Source organism: Corvus cornix, chromosome 9 (genome assembly GCF_000738735.6).
Source record: "Corvus cornix cornix isolate S_Up_H32 chromosome 9, ASM73873v5, whole genome shotgun sequence".
Taxonomy (NCBI): Eukaryota; Metazoa; Chordata; class Aves; order Passeriformes; family Corvidae; genus Corvus; species Corvus cornix.
This window is the reverse complement of record NC_046339.1, coordinates 9591011-9604969: the sequence shown is the minus strand read 5'-3', so window position 1 is coordinate 9604969 and position 13959 is coordinate 9591011.

The following is a 13959-nucleotide window of genomic DNA, read 5'->3' as shown; positions in this document are numbered from 1 at the left end:
CAGGTGATCTGACACCTTTCTGGTGACAGTAACACATCTGTATCTGTAAAGTCCAATCTGAAAAAGATATTTCCTTGCTCTACATCTCATTAGTTTCATTATTTGTTCCTAATGAGATGGAAATATCTCCTGTGTTTCAACCCAGTCCAGCTTCCCCCAGGCAGCTCTGAAGAGGCAGCTACTTTTCTACAACACTTGCTCCTTGCTGGCAGCAGGGGATTGTTTGAACTTTTGTGCAAAGCTGCTAAGTTTTGTTCAGGTCCCTAAAATAAGTTTCAGAGGGAACCTCAGCACATTCATAAAACTCTGTCCTTTTATCCTGCAGCACTGGCCTCTCTGAAGAGCGTCCTTGTAGTTTCCTGTGTCTGCTTCCTTCCCTCCCTCTTTTTGTTTTGTTTGGAGGGGGGGTTGCCTTACTTTTTCCTGCAATTGGAATTATTCCGTAGGGCTGGATCATGTTCATGCATTACAGAGGCAAAGGAGGCTTTGAAAGATGCTTGTCCCAGGCTGGAGCTCTGTGAAAACTGGCTGGATGTTTGGTGCTTGCTGGTTGTAGCCCCTTTTCTTTCACCTGTACCACAGCCTCTTCCTGCAAACAGATCATAAAAAGATCCCAAATTAGAGTCTCTGGTACTATGCAGGAATCGCCTTCCTTTTGTGCTGGGCTTGATTAAAATCTCTCATTACCTTTACCTTCTAACGTCAGTACTTTATGCAAAGCCATTTCCTAGTAAGAAAAGTTCAGGGCAACTCAGCCCTGAAGTGTTATTTGTCCAGAGGTGAGGCCTCTGGTCTTCATTAGATGCCCCTCTGACCATTCCTGGGCAGTGGGAATGGGACAGTGTGATGACACATGAGCTGGCATGTTTTGCTTCTTTCTCCCAACATGGACAGTTGCTCTGGGCAGAGAAGTAAGTCTCAAGCTGCCTTATCTTCTGCAAAGCTGGCTGGTCCTGCAGCTTGGCACAGTGACTGGTGTGACCCACGTGCTGCCTTGAATTAATTTTCTCTGGGCTATGAGTGTGGTTTGTACCGGGAATACCCTGTCCTTGCTAGGAAATCAGCTGCTGGGGAAATATGTCCTTGCTTAGGCATGTGGGAGATGATGGAGGGGGCGTTACCAGCACAACCTTTGGGGTGTGTGGTGAGTTAACCCTGGGGGGCAGCTCAGCCCCACACAGCCCTCATCCACTCCCCCCCAGAGCAATGGGGGAGAGAAGCAGAAAGGTGAAAGTGAGAAAATCTGTGGATTAAGATAAAGATAATTCAATAGGTACAGCAAAAGTTGTGTGCAAAGCAAAATAAGGAATCAGTTCTGTGCTTCTCATGGGCAGGCAGGTGTTCAGCCATTTCCAGGAAAGCCAGAACAGTTACTTCATCATGCATAACTCTTATTTGGGAAGACAGACATTGTAACTCATTCTTTCTCCCAGTTATTGCTGGGCACTTTGGCACGCGGTCTGGGATATCCCTTTGATCAGCTGGGGTCAGCTGCCTGTGCTCTGCCCCTCCCATTGTCTTGTGCACCCCCAGCCTGCTCACTGGTGGGGCAGCGTGAGAAACAGATCTGGCCTTCGTGCTGTGTAAGCAACAGCTAAAACATCCCTGCCTTATCAGCACTGTTTTGGTCCCAGATCCAAAACACAGCACCACACCAGCTACTGGAGAGAGAACGAGCTCTGTCCTGGCCCCAGCCACGGCAGGTGTGTCTGTTTGTTGTGCTTTGCATGGGACTGGCCACGGCATGTGAGAAGTGGAAGCACAGTACAACTTTGGAGAGGGAAAAGCTCCTCTGAGCTCAGCTGGGCACCACAGGAACTGGGTGGGTGGCAGCAGGGGCTGGTGTGGGGCTGGCACCCAGTTACTGGACACAGACCAGTTAGAGAGTAGAAACTGAGGGTTCCTGAGCACTTGTGGGGAGATCTGAGAGGATGTGCCATACAACCCTGAAAGGAGAGAGGGCTCTTGGTCATCTGCTCCGTCTCCAGGGAATTGCTGGCAGGGACCTTTAAACTCCCAGTTGAACAGGATGGAGGAGAGCAATGCTGCACTGGGAGCTGGTGCTCGCTTCTCACTTCAGCAAAGGTTCATGCTACTGCAGCAGCTCTTCCAAGTCAGGATGTCACTGCCTGACTGTGCCGGAGCTGTTGCAGGCTCCTTTTCAGCCCTATGGATTAAGAGATCAGTTTTTTAATCACGAAGAGCTTTTCTTCTGTGTCTCATCATGAATTGATGCGGTAGAGCTGTAACTGCCCCAAACGGCTGCTGCTGCTGTGCCTGGCTTTCTGTGCAGATCTGGGCTCTGAAACAAAAGGGTGGAGAAACCAAAGAAGCTAAAAGCTCTGGTTTGCTAAAGTAGCACCAAATCAACAAGGAAGCTGCATTTCAGCCTGGTTGATTATTCAGAGCCTTTTGTATGCAGGATTCTCTCACAGCAGCTCAAACCTGGAGTTTGACCTACGTTCAGGTGTGTATGTACCTATTAGTTTGTATTAGGCTTAACCGTGGAGAAGGTCATACAATAGTCTTGGTGCAGGAAAGGCTGAATCAATATGAAGTTGTTCCTGTAAAGATTCAGGAATGGAAGCTTTACCACCACCACACCTACTTTCAGAACGTGCACATCACAAAGAAGTTGAGAAATCCCTTTGTGTCGGGTGGTTGTCTCAAATGCAAATGTAATAGTTTAAAAGTGTCTCCTTATTTTAACTCCTTCCAGCGAGAGAGAGCTTTGCACCTGCCTCAGGGGAGATGGGGAGATTGCAAGAGAGAAGGAGGGCAGATGTGGGGCTTCCCCCTGAGCCTCGCTGGGGTATGGGCAGCAGGACTGGGCAGCTGCTGGGGACCAGCACCCCAAAAAGGTAGAGTGAGTTTTAGGATCAGTCCTGTTTTAATCCTTATTATTTAATCCTTTTAATCCTTATTATTTAAATCTTATTATTTAATTTATTTTTCATGTTGGTAGGGGTGATTCTTATGAACCCTTTAGTGCTGTCTCGTGTTCCTGCAGCAAAGTGAAATTATTTGGGCAGGGTGAGGGTGCAAGGACTGCTCTGTGCATCGGGAGGGTGCAGCTGGGGGAACAGCAGCAGTGTTGTGCTTATGGAGATTGTCTGGAGACTTAAAATGTTAACATGATCAGTACTAGCTTCTTATTATTTTCTTTTCCACGCACAGTTTAAAGCTAACGTGTATGACCCTGAGGGTTACAAATAGGTGGTGTTTGTCTGGACAACCACCTGTCTCCCTCACTGGTGTGGTTCAGGAGGGAAACTTTTACATACTATTAATTTTACAGTGAAATTGAAACAGTTTTGATCCTGCTTCTACATAAACTTGGCCCATGCTGCGCCCTCATCAGCTAAGAGCTTTTATGTGGGATCTGACTTTTCCTCCACATCCACTGAACAACGTGCAACCCACGCCAAAGACTGGGGCTGTGCACACCCAGCCCAGGTTTTTCTTTGCTGTGCCACCCCCAGTTAATAGGGTGCAAAGTGCCAGTGCTACACATCTCCTCAAGCACCTTCCTTTTGCTCTAAACCTGAATTTTACATTTCCTGCTGCATTGTTTTGCATAGGCAGCATCTGGTCAGGTTTCTGTTGCATCAGTGAGTTTGCTGGTATTGGGTTTTACTCAAACAATATATTCTGCCACAAAGGAGCGGGTGCAAGCAGGTTTGAGCTGTCCAGCCTGGCCCTGCAGGAACCAGTGACGAATAAAAGCTCCATAAATACCTTCTTCTGCCTCTCCCCTTCCTCCACACATATATCAATTGCTTTTCCAGATTATTGAGAAAAGAATCTCTGTGTTTCCTGGGTGTGAAATATGTTGGTTCTCCCTTTGCAAGCAATGAAGATAATGTTGCTGGCAGCGCTGCAGCTTGGCCCAAGGCTCTGCCGCTGGATGGGTGACCCCACAGCCAACAGGAGCAGCGGAGATATTTGCGTCAGCCCTGTGAGCAGATTGTTCCAGTGGACAAGGACCCACCTGGGATTTGGGACCAGCCCAGAACAGAGCTGCCTGCAGGGGCAGGGCTCCTCTCCTTCCCTGCTGACCCCAGCACACAGTGCCCTGCAGGGCTTGGGCATGGGAAATGTTCACTGGCCCTTCCTCCACTTCAGCAACACTGAGCCTGGGAAATGGGGTCCCTGTGGGCTCTAGGAATCTCAGGGATCCATATATATTTCAACCTCATCTGGGAACTGTCCCCTGTGGCTGCCACCACGCCCCTTCAGCATCATAGTATCTGGCACAGCTGCCATTGCCCTGAAAGCTGGGTCTTGTCCTCCCCACACACTCCTTGGGCTGTGCTAAGGGGTTCATAGGATCCATCCCCCCGATCCTTAACAAAACCAGGCCATGTTGGAAGGATAACTGAGGAGAGAAGGAGTGGAAAAGGTTTCTGCAGCCTGATGCAGCAGCACTCGCTCTCTGCTCCAAGGCAGTTGGAGTCCATCGGCTGTGCTCACCACAGCATCGTGCAGTGTCTGGTGATGAGACACGTCCTTCCCCTGGGGCAGCCAGTGCTGGTGTCCACACATACATGGCTTCACCCCACAGGCAGGAGTGCAGTTTCCAGGTGACCTTTCCCAGGTTAAGCACAGCTTGCAAAACCCTCATGCCTCTTCCCAGGCTTATAAAACTCACTCATTTGTTGTGGTGGTTTCATTTGCGATAGGAGCTGAAGAGGGACTTCACTGCTACCGAAACCTGGCGAGTGCCCAGAGGGGAGGGTGACTGCGATGCCATCTCAGCCCTTCAGCTACCGCATTCCTCCCACCAAGGTTTTGAGATTTCCCCTCTCTGGCCCTACTTGTGGAAGAGGACAAAAAACCCCTCCAAGGAGAAACGCCTGGGCAAGAGCAGAGGTTTGTCTGACCGTCAGTAGCAAAACCCTGGTAGAGATTCCCCTTGAGCCTGTTCAGCTGCCTCTTGCAGTGTAGCACAGTCAGGGTTGTAGGTTTTTCCCATGAACCCTGTTCCCAAACCCAGAGCTGAGCTTGGTGTGGGTCCAAATGCTCCACAGGTGTAAATCAGCACAGCTTCAGCTACACTGGTGACTCTGCCACACTGCCCACAGTGTGAGGGTGAAGTGAGACCCCTTAGTCCCCTGCACTGAGAGCTGATCTCCCTGGACAGATGGAGGAGAATGTTTTGTCAGGTATTTTGGGCGTTCTGGCAAACTGAGCAGAAAATGACAGATGAAAAACGAAGCAAGAGGCAGGAAGGAAAGAGGCAGAAGATCCTCATGCAGTCTCATGCCCGGAGGTTGACGCTGTGTTTGTGCACATCCCACTGTATCACCCAGGGTCACAAGAGTTCACCTTGCTCTTTGTGTCCCCTGAGGCACGCATGCCTTGCTGGAGAGGCCGTACTGCTGAAAAGCCCTGGTGTTAAGCTGTGGTGAGGCTCTTTTATGGGTACACCTGAGCACAACCCTCCCCTACAACTCCATGCATGGACTTTCTCCCAGGCTCCAGCACCCTGGCCATTAGACACAAGACTCTGGGGAGGGCAGCAAGTCCCCTTGCACAAGCAGGACCCAGAGCAGCGCAGGGGTTGGTGCTGCCCTGCAGCAGTGTGGCTCCAGCCCTGGCCCTGAGAAAGTGCAAGTGGCTTTTCCAGCAGCTCCTCTGATGGAGGATTTTGAAAGGTTTCCAGGTGAGGGGGCAGTTTGGATGGTGGTGTCCACCCCCCTGCTAGTTTGGGAGCTGGGGAACAGAGAAGCCCCTTCTGTGGCCCCATCCCCACACAGCAGACAGAGCCCCGCTGTTGGTCAGAGGAAGTTTGGTGAAGGTAGAAAGGAGGAAAAGATTCCTGACAGGTTTCATCTGTCCAAGCCAAGAATGATCCCATTAGAAGCTTGTAAACCTTTTTCTTCTCAAATACATCTATTTATTTTTTTTAACTGCTGGCTGTTGCTCAAAGCGACCCAGGCTGCGTGTCCATCCCATTCGGTCGAGCTCTTGCCTGTGCCTCATCCTGGCCTCGATTACTCCAGGAAGGTCTTTGGCTTCCGAGCCATGAAAGGCTCTCTCTCAGGGAGGGCGTGGATGTCTCCCCTTGGCCAGGAGCCTGTGCCGGCAGCGGGCGCTGGGGGGGGGGCTCGGCTCGGCGGCGCTGGAAGACTGGGACAGTGTTCAGGGCCGAGGGCTGCTGAAAGGGCTCAGTGTGTGCTGAGCGTGAGTCACCCGGGCCGGAGGGCAGCTGGGAGCCGGCGAGGAGAGCAGCGGAGAGCCGCCGCAGGAGGGGCCGGCTTCCCAGGGAAAGGTGGCGAAATGGATATCATTAGCGTGGAGTGGAGGCAGAAGGGCCCGAGGAAGGAGAGAGGCTGGGAGGTGCTGTTTCCAGGGGTGGAGGGATTTGAGGGAGCCTTGCGTCACCCACATCACCTGGGTGTCTGTGTGAGGTCAGGGATGAGAACAGGAAGGGGACAGTGGAGGCTGGGTCTGTCTGCACCCATCACTGGACCTTCATGTGACTTTGGGTGCCAAACAAAGCGTGGGGAAGGGCTGGGAAAGCCCTGAAAAGATTCATGGGGACCTCGAAACAGGGAGCTGACTTGTGTCACATTTTGGTGCTCCAAGCACTGGCTTGCAGGGCTGAGGCTCCATCCTGGCTGGTACAAAACATCCCTGGAGCTGCCGGTTTTCTTTGGCTCACTTTGACTGTGCACTTCCCAGTCTGGCTGACACACACCCAGGCGGCTGCTGGGCTGTGCCGGCACCTTACACATCCTCAGCATCAACTCCTGGTCCCCGGGGATGTCACCTGCAGTGGCAGACGCAGAGAGTGGCTTGTCACTTCCTGGAGCAGGCAACATTGCTCATAGCTCTGGGGCAGTCCCAAAGGGAGAGTGGCTTCCTGGTGGTCCCAGTTAGGACCTCTGTGCCTGGCTGCATGTGAGATGAGAAGCAAGGAGGGTTTTCTGGTTTAAATTGAACACAGGCATGTGTGGGAAGGTCTGGTTTTATCTCAAAAGTAAACAGCTCTGCACATAGTGGTGTCACCACTCAGAGAGGTCCCCCATGATGTGTCAGAGGATTAGGTATGTCCTACTGTCTTCTGGCGGCATCATATGCTCATGTAAGACACCAGCAAGAGAAGAGTAGAAGCCCCTTGGGGTTCAGCTTTCCCCTGTCCTGGAGCCCACAGCTGCTGGGGAGGGCAGGAGGGGCCCACCGGTGCAGTGGGTGTGCAGAAAGCGCTGCAGTGGTGGTTGATCAGGAGATGCATCCTAAAGAGATACACTTTTTGATGGGGATTTAGCTGACTGGACTGTGAGGGAGTTGATCTTTGATGAAAAGTCACACTAAGATTTCCCTTTAGCACAAATAGCCACAGCCCAAAAGCAGAGGGTTTCACCAGTGAGCAAATGGGGAGGGCAGCTGATGGCTCTGGGCAGCCCGGTCACATCCCTGTGCCTCCAGACCTGCAGAAAAGCACCCCAGAGGCTGGGAATAATCCTATCAATTTACTGGCTGACATTACAGGGCCAGTTCACCCACCACACCTCTGCTTTGTTGATCTGTGGAGCCCCATTGCTGAACCCTGCAGCCACGTGCTTGGTGTTGGCACCGTGAGCTGCTTGTGCCAGGGAGTGTCCCTGCCACCTCGACCAGAGGACTAATGGGCTTTCTATCCTGCTCCTTCCATGCTGCCCAGTTCTCTATCCTTCCTCACCTCTCTCTAGTGTTGGGCAGATCCTCAAAGCTTTGGCCTTGCAGGAATGACCTCTTAGGGTGGTGCATTTCTGTCCTGTTGTCACCAGTGACAGCAGGAGGATGAAGGGAAAGTAAAACATGGGAGCACAATGTGATGATACAAATGGGCTGGAAGGACCCAGGAGAGCCATCAGTTTGTCCTCCACCCTGTGCAGGAGCTGTTTTTCCAGTGGTGTCTGGAGCCTCCCTGCACCAAGACACTGGAAATGCCAGAGCCACATAAGAACAGCCCAATGGATGGCACAGGGCTGTGGCTGCGCCTGCTGTGAATCAGGGAAGGAGCTGGATCCATGCATTAACTCACTGGCCATCTCAGCCCACAGCATAGAATGACTTCACCGTCGGGTGAACATCCCACCATGGAAACCAAACCTCAGGAATGCGTCTGGGTGTGCCGACTCTCTTCTCCTCTCTGGAGAGCTCTCTTATGTCTCAACTACTCCCAGGCTAGCAAATTGCTGTTGTCACCTCTCCCACCAGCTCCTTGAGCTGGGCTGGGGAGCAGTGCCCATGCAAGGGTCATCCCCTGTGCCCAGCAGGTGTCTGCCCAGGGGTGGCACTGCGGGTGCTGCCCTCCCTTAGTGCGCATGCAGAAGCAGGGAGCTTTGCCATGGCTTCAGTCCAGTAGCCCCAGCCAAAGAGGGGAAGTCTGCACTCCACATGCCCTCCTTCTCCCTCTCTCCATCTCTTGCTGGAGACAGATCCACCAGTGGCTGTAGCAGAGCCCAGGTTTTGGCGATGAGCAGCAGCAGCGTGATGATTAATGCTGTGCAGAGCCACAGAGCCAGGGATGTCTGAGTTGTCTCTGCCTCTCTCCTAAACCAATTTGGCCAAAAAAGGCTAATGTGAGCATTTCTGCATCTGCCAGCCTGGGAGGGGGCCCAGCCAGGGCTCGGGGTCTCAGCAGGCATGTATGGGGCTGTACGTTTTTCCACTTGGGCTGGAGAGGGGCCGTGGGCAGGCAGCCGCCGGGCTCAGGTGATTCCTGAGCCGCCCTTTCCATCTGACTCATGAGAGACGCCGCGAGTGCTCCCCTGCCCAATGGAAAACACGTCTCCATGCAGCTCATGGCTTCTGGGTTCATGCCAGTCCCCAGGCAGCACAGCTTCCCAGGGCTGTGCTGGCACCCTGAGCCCGGCTCTTCCCAGGCTGGAGCTGGGAGAGTGGCTCCATGGGCTGATGCCCAGCCAGGGCTTTACCTTCAGGCTGTGCCCATAGCTGGCATGGCAGAACAGTCAGGGTGGCACGGGCTGGGCAGTACAGGCCCATGGTCCCTGCGATGGGCAGGAGCATCTCTGTGGGCAGGGCTCCTGATTTCACTGTTGGCATGATACTGCTTTCCCAACACTCCTGGTTTCCTCTCCTCCAACTCTTTGGAGGGTCCAGGGTGGAAGTGGTAGTCCTTCAGCATCAGGACAAGTCTTTCCCTTCCCAAGGCCAAGTACCCCATCCTTCTCCTTCCTTTCTGGCTTTGGGCAGCATGAGAGTGTCTCCCTCCTCAAATCCCACATTCACATCCCCTAAGCTTTTTCCATCTCATGTCCTTATGGGTTTGGTTTTTTCAGTGCCTGGATGCCATCCTACCACAGGTTCTCAGGAAAAACGCAGGCCCTGGGGCTTTCTGCACAAGGGAAACTGAGGCACGCTGGGGTCAGCACTTCTTGCTGGGGCACACTGGGCTGGGAGAGACAAGCCAGGGCCTGTGGCTCCATGTGCCCAGCCTCAGGCTGTTTGCATCACGTACAGAGGCAGCCCCAGAGCCTGCCCCCTCTGTGCCCGCTGCCCAAGCCACAGCATTGGGCTCCCCCTGTTCCTCTGGGAAGGGAAATGTTTTCCCTTTCCCCTCCCATCCCTGCTTGCCAGCAGCGAGTGAGTCCGGTTTCCCCTGCGCGCTGCCGCCAAGCGCCTCTGGAACCACTGGAAAATGCATAAAAGGCCTGGGCAAGGCTGCGGTGAGGGTTACTTGCAGTCACAGCTGGATCCAGCTGCTGCTTTAAAGCAACAGCACAGCCACACAGGGCTCCCCAGGAGACCCAGGTGTCCCAGGGTTTAAATCCCGTGGGAAGAGAAGGCAGCATCCTCACTGGGCAGCAGCCCCAAGGCTGGAGGGGGCCTTTTCACTGGGGAAAATGAGGAAGGGGCAGCCCAAGGACACAAACTCTTGGGTGGGTCTGGGCCTGGGGTTTGCTCATGCAGGTTTGCAGAGTGCTTTCCCCTGCCCTGCTCCTGTGGCTCTTGGCACAATGACCAGGAGAGCGCTTCCCTGCCAGCCCCAGCTGCATCCCACAGTTGCGTCTGCAAAGGGCAACAGTAGCCTGGGGACCCCGGAGCAACGGGGGCTGGCCCAGCTATCACTCTACAAAGCAGTTTACACTTCTCCCCTATTTTTAGAAGAAATCATGCAAATCCCACACTGTTTGATTCTAGGCAGGACAGTGGGTGTGGCCTTCAGCTGTGGCTCAAGGTGTTTTGGCAGTCCCCAGTGTTTCAGTGTGTGAGATACCGAGGCTGATGGAATGGAATGGAGCAGCCAGCTTTGGGAAGGCAGAAAACCTCCTCCTGCATCCTGGGAGCCAGCATGGTCCCAATCTGGCAGAGGCACTGGGATGGAAACAGCCCCGGGGCACTGGGGTTAATGAGTAAAATAACTCACCCCCCGCCTGGGGTCTGGTTTATGGCCCTGTTAACGTGGGCAAGTAGAGGCAGCTTTCTGTGGGGGTGGAGGTCTTTCCTGGTGTCCCACGTCAGACTGGTCAGTCCATGACGTCTGCTTCACCTTCCAAGATGCAGCAACAAATAAGGTTAATAATTAATCCCAACTGCCTGGGGGACCTTCCCTGGGACTGAGGCAGAGCCGGTCCTGATCACAGCTCCCAGCATCCCACGTGAGAGCCGTGGTGATGGGCGCGTCCACAGGGTTACTCTTTACCGCAGCATCATAAAAAGTGCTTAGAAAACAAATGTGGAAGGAGAAAGGAACATTCCCTGTCCTATCACATCCAGGATGTTTGCTCCTGAGTGTGTGCAAAGTCTTGATGTGGTGCAAGTCTGGCTCAGCCAAACATATTGCAGCCTTGACCTCCCTCCCTGCTCCAGGGTACACCACACGTGAGTGGTTTAACAAGGAAAAACCTAAAAGTGTGGCCACCCTGTGCAGCTGGTCTTGGGTCAGGCTGAGCCCTTGGTCCTGCTCCAGGCGCTCAGAGGTCTGGGGAGGAGAGGGCTGGTTTGTGTGTCTCTGCAGGGCAACAGGACCTTGGCTTGTGTGGGAAACCCAGCCCAGGGACCACAGTGTTGGCACAAGTGGTCAGGAGGTGTGAGAGTTCCTGGAAGAAGTGAGAGTTTTTTCTGTGTATGTATAATTTGCTGGAATGAAAATAAATCAGAAAACAACACACACATCCCCCAAAAAAGAACCATATCAAAGAAACCCGTGCAGCTTTCCCCAGTGAAACAAACTCCAAACCATCAGTGGGAAAATGCTGGCTGGGTCAATCTGCCACTAGCCAGTCTTCTGGGATTACATAAACTTCATAAGAAAAGCTCACTTCTTTCTTTGTACTATTTTTTTTTTTAAAAACATTTTTGTTCAGGTCCACTTTGAAATTAAAAGAGGATTCTTGAAACAAAAAAAGTATTGTGGTTCACTTTGAGAACATCTAAATGAACCACTTGGGCATCACCCCAGTCCTTGTCCTTTCCCTTAACCCAGACAATGCCCTGGAGCCCTGTTTGATGCCAGCTACAAAGCCTTGTGACCCCACAGGTTGCTCCTCCTCATCTCCAGTGGTGTCGCCAGTTGGCATAATGCTGGGGTGGGGGGGTGAGTGTGTGGCACAGGGACTGGCTCTCTCCAAATGGGTCCCAGGAGCCATCAGATGCCACCAGGAGCTGGTGTCACCCTGGCTGTGACTCGGGTGTCACCCAGGAAGGTCTGTGCATTGTCTTCCCTTCTGCATCCCCATCCAATGCAAAGACAGTGTGTTCAAGTGCTACTCCTCACAGGTGCCCTGCCAGCTCTCCCAGGGCTGCAGTGGCCTGGTACACCTCAAATGCCACTGGTGTTGTGCAAGGCAGAGGAACTTGGCTTTTCCATGCCCAAGCAGCACCTGCCACCCAAGAGCACTTATCCAGAAATCCTCAGCTCCGCCCACAGTGCCAAAAAGGCACCTGGTGCCTCCAAATTTCAGTCTAATGGTTCACACCTAAGAAATACAGGTGATGGGTGCTGCAGAGAAGGAGGGGCAGGGCTACAGATCCAACTGCTTTGCCGAAGGCAGGGCTGGGCAGGAATGGCAGGGATACGCTGCTGGCTGAGTCTGCTGGGGTGAACACAAATATTCAGGTTTCTCTTTTTCATGTTTCATTCTCAGCAGAGTGGTTGTGGCTGCTCATGTAAAACCTGTTCTTGCTGGGTGCTGGAAAGAGGCAAAGGGAATGTGTGTGGAGTAAGACTTTTTTAAAGAAATACGCTTTCAGTTGCATTTTGTTCTTCCTGCTTTCCCAGGGCAAATCTGAAGAGCATGAAAACTTAGTTTTGTCCTAAACTTTTCTATGTAATGATGAAAAAAATCATAAACAATTCTGCTTCATTTTCAGATTCATCCTTGGAACAGGAGCTGGCAGTGCCACAGATGCCCAAGACAGTGCTTATCCCAGGCATCAGGAGCCCCAGACCTGACAGGATTTGAGTCTTTAATCAGAGGTAAAGCTTTGTGCAGCCATCACACCCTGCTGCTCTCATGCAGTAGGATGTGCATCTTTCCCACACAGGGGGGGGTTATTTGAGCCAAAACTCTGCAGAGCAGCATGGAATCATCCGGGAAGTCCTGTGCTTGCAGCCCTACAGCTTTCCTGCACGGAAGCAGCTGTCAGAGAGGCGGGAGGCTGGGAGCAGGGCTGGCAGAGCTCCCTGCCCCAGGCTGCCAGGAGGCCTCCTTGCCCTGCAGCAGTGCCACTTCCATGCTGGAGCAAGCACAGCCCTCAGGCTGCACCACAGCCAGCCCTGGGCTTGCCGGCTGGATGTGCTGATGCCAGGGGATCCACAGAGCCCTGGGAGACTGTCACACACCCACAGCTGCTGGGTGCCCTGGAATGGCTGCCGTCACCCCAGGGCTGTGTTTTGGGATTTGCTGCAGCTCCCCATGAGCGGATGCTTCCATCTCTGTCCCCATCATGGTCCCAGGGCAAGTTGCAAGGATCTAATGGTGGTTGCACTCTCAGGGCTTTCCTGTTCGCATCCCTTTGTGCCTGTTTGTGCAAGGGCCATTCTCCAGTGGGGTCCTCCTCCACTGTGAACCCCTCTTTGCAGAGTGAGGTGAATTCCCAGCCATGGGCTGGCATGCATCTACCATCCCTGTGCTTCAGGGATGAGGTGAGTCCTTACAACCTGTTCTGGTCAAGATGATGCTCAGTGAATCTCATGGCCATGATTTGCTTGGGGCCATGGGTGCAACAAATACAAACTTTCCTATAGGCACTGGGAGTAGGCTAAAAAGGCATCAGGGAAGGTATGTAGGGACTTTCGGCGGTGATAAGGACATGGGATGCTGTAGAGCTGGTGCAGCCTGTTTGGGCAATGTTTCCTGGGGAGCTTTCACAGCCCCCAGGACAGAGAGCTGCAGGGCACCTGGGAAAGCGATAAGCTGAGATAAGGAGAGAGAAACAGATCTGGAGAAAGCAATGTAATCTTGCTCTCCAAACTGAGCTGGACTTGGAGTTTTCTTGGTGCTGTTTGAGTAGCAGAGGTTGTGTGGGTTCCTCTGCATGTCCAGCCTGGGAAAGAAGAGCCTTTCCCATGAGAAGCTCAGTGTATCCAGGGGGTTGTGAGAGCTGTAGGAGACCCTGACCCTCATCACTTACAAAAAATGCAGAGGAACTGTTCAGAAGGGGACTGGGATATCTCTGCTGGGCAGGAAAGAAAATATTGCAAATTTCCTGCAGGCTTCCCAGGCTGGCTTCATGGTGGACATGAGCAGCTGGTGGGATTGGTAGGGTGACACAAAAGGGAGATATCAGAAATTACAGGGACTGATTTTTATGGCTGAAAAAGACCTCCAATTGAAATGATACATTTAAAAGGAAAGGAACATCTTAAATCTGCTTCTTAATGGGCAATGGGATGTCCCATACTGATACGGCTGTAGCAGGAATACTGGTGAAACTGCATCTGAACCAGGACTAAAGGAACGGTTTGGAAGGACACCTCACCTGCCTGTGGTGTTGTTGGAA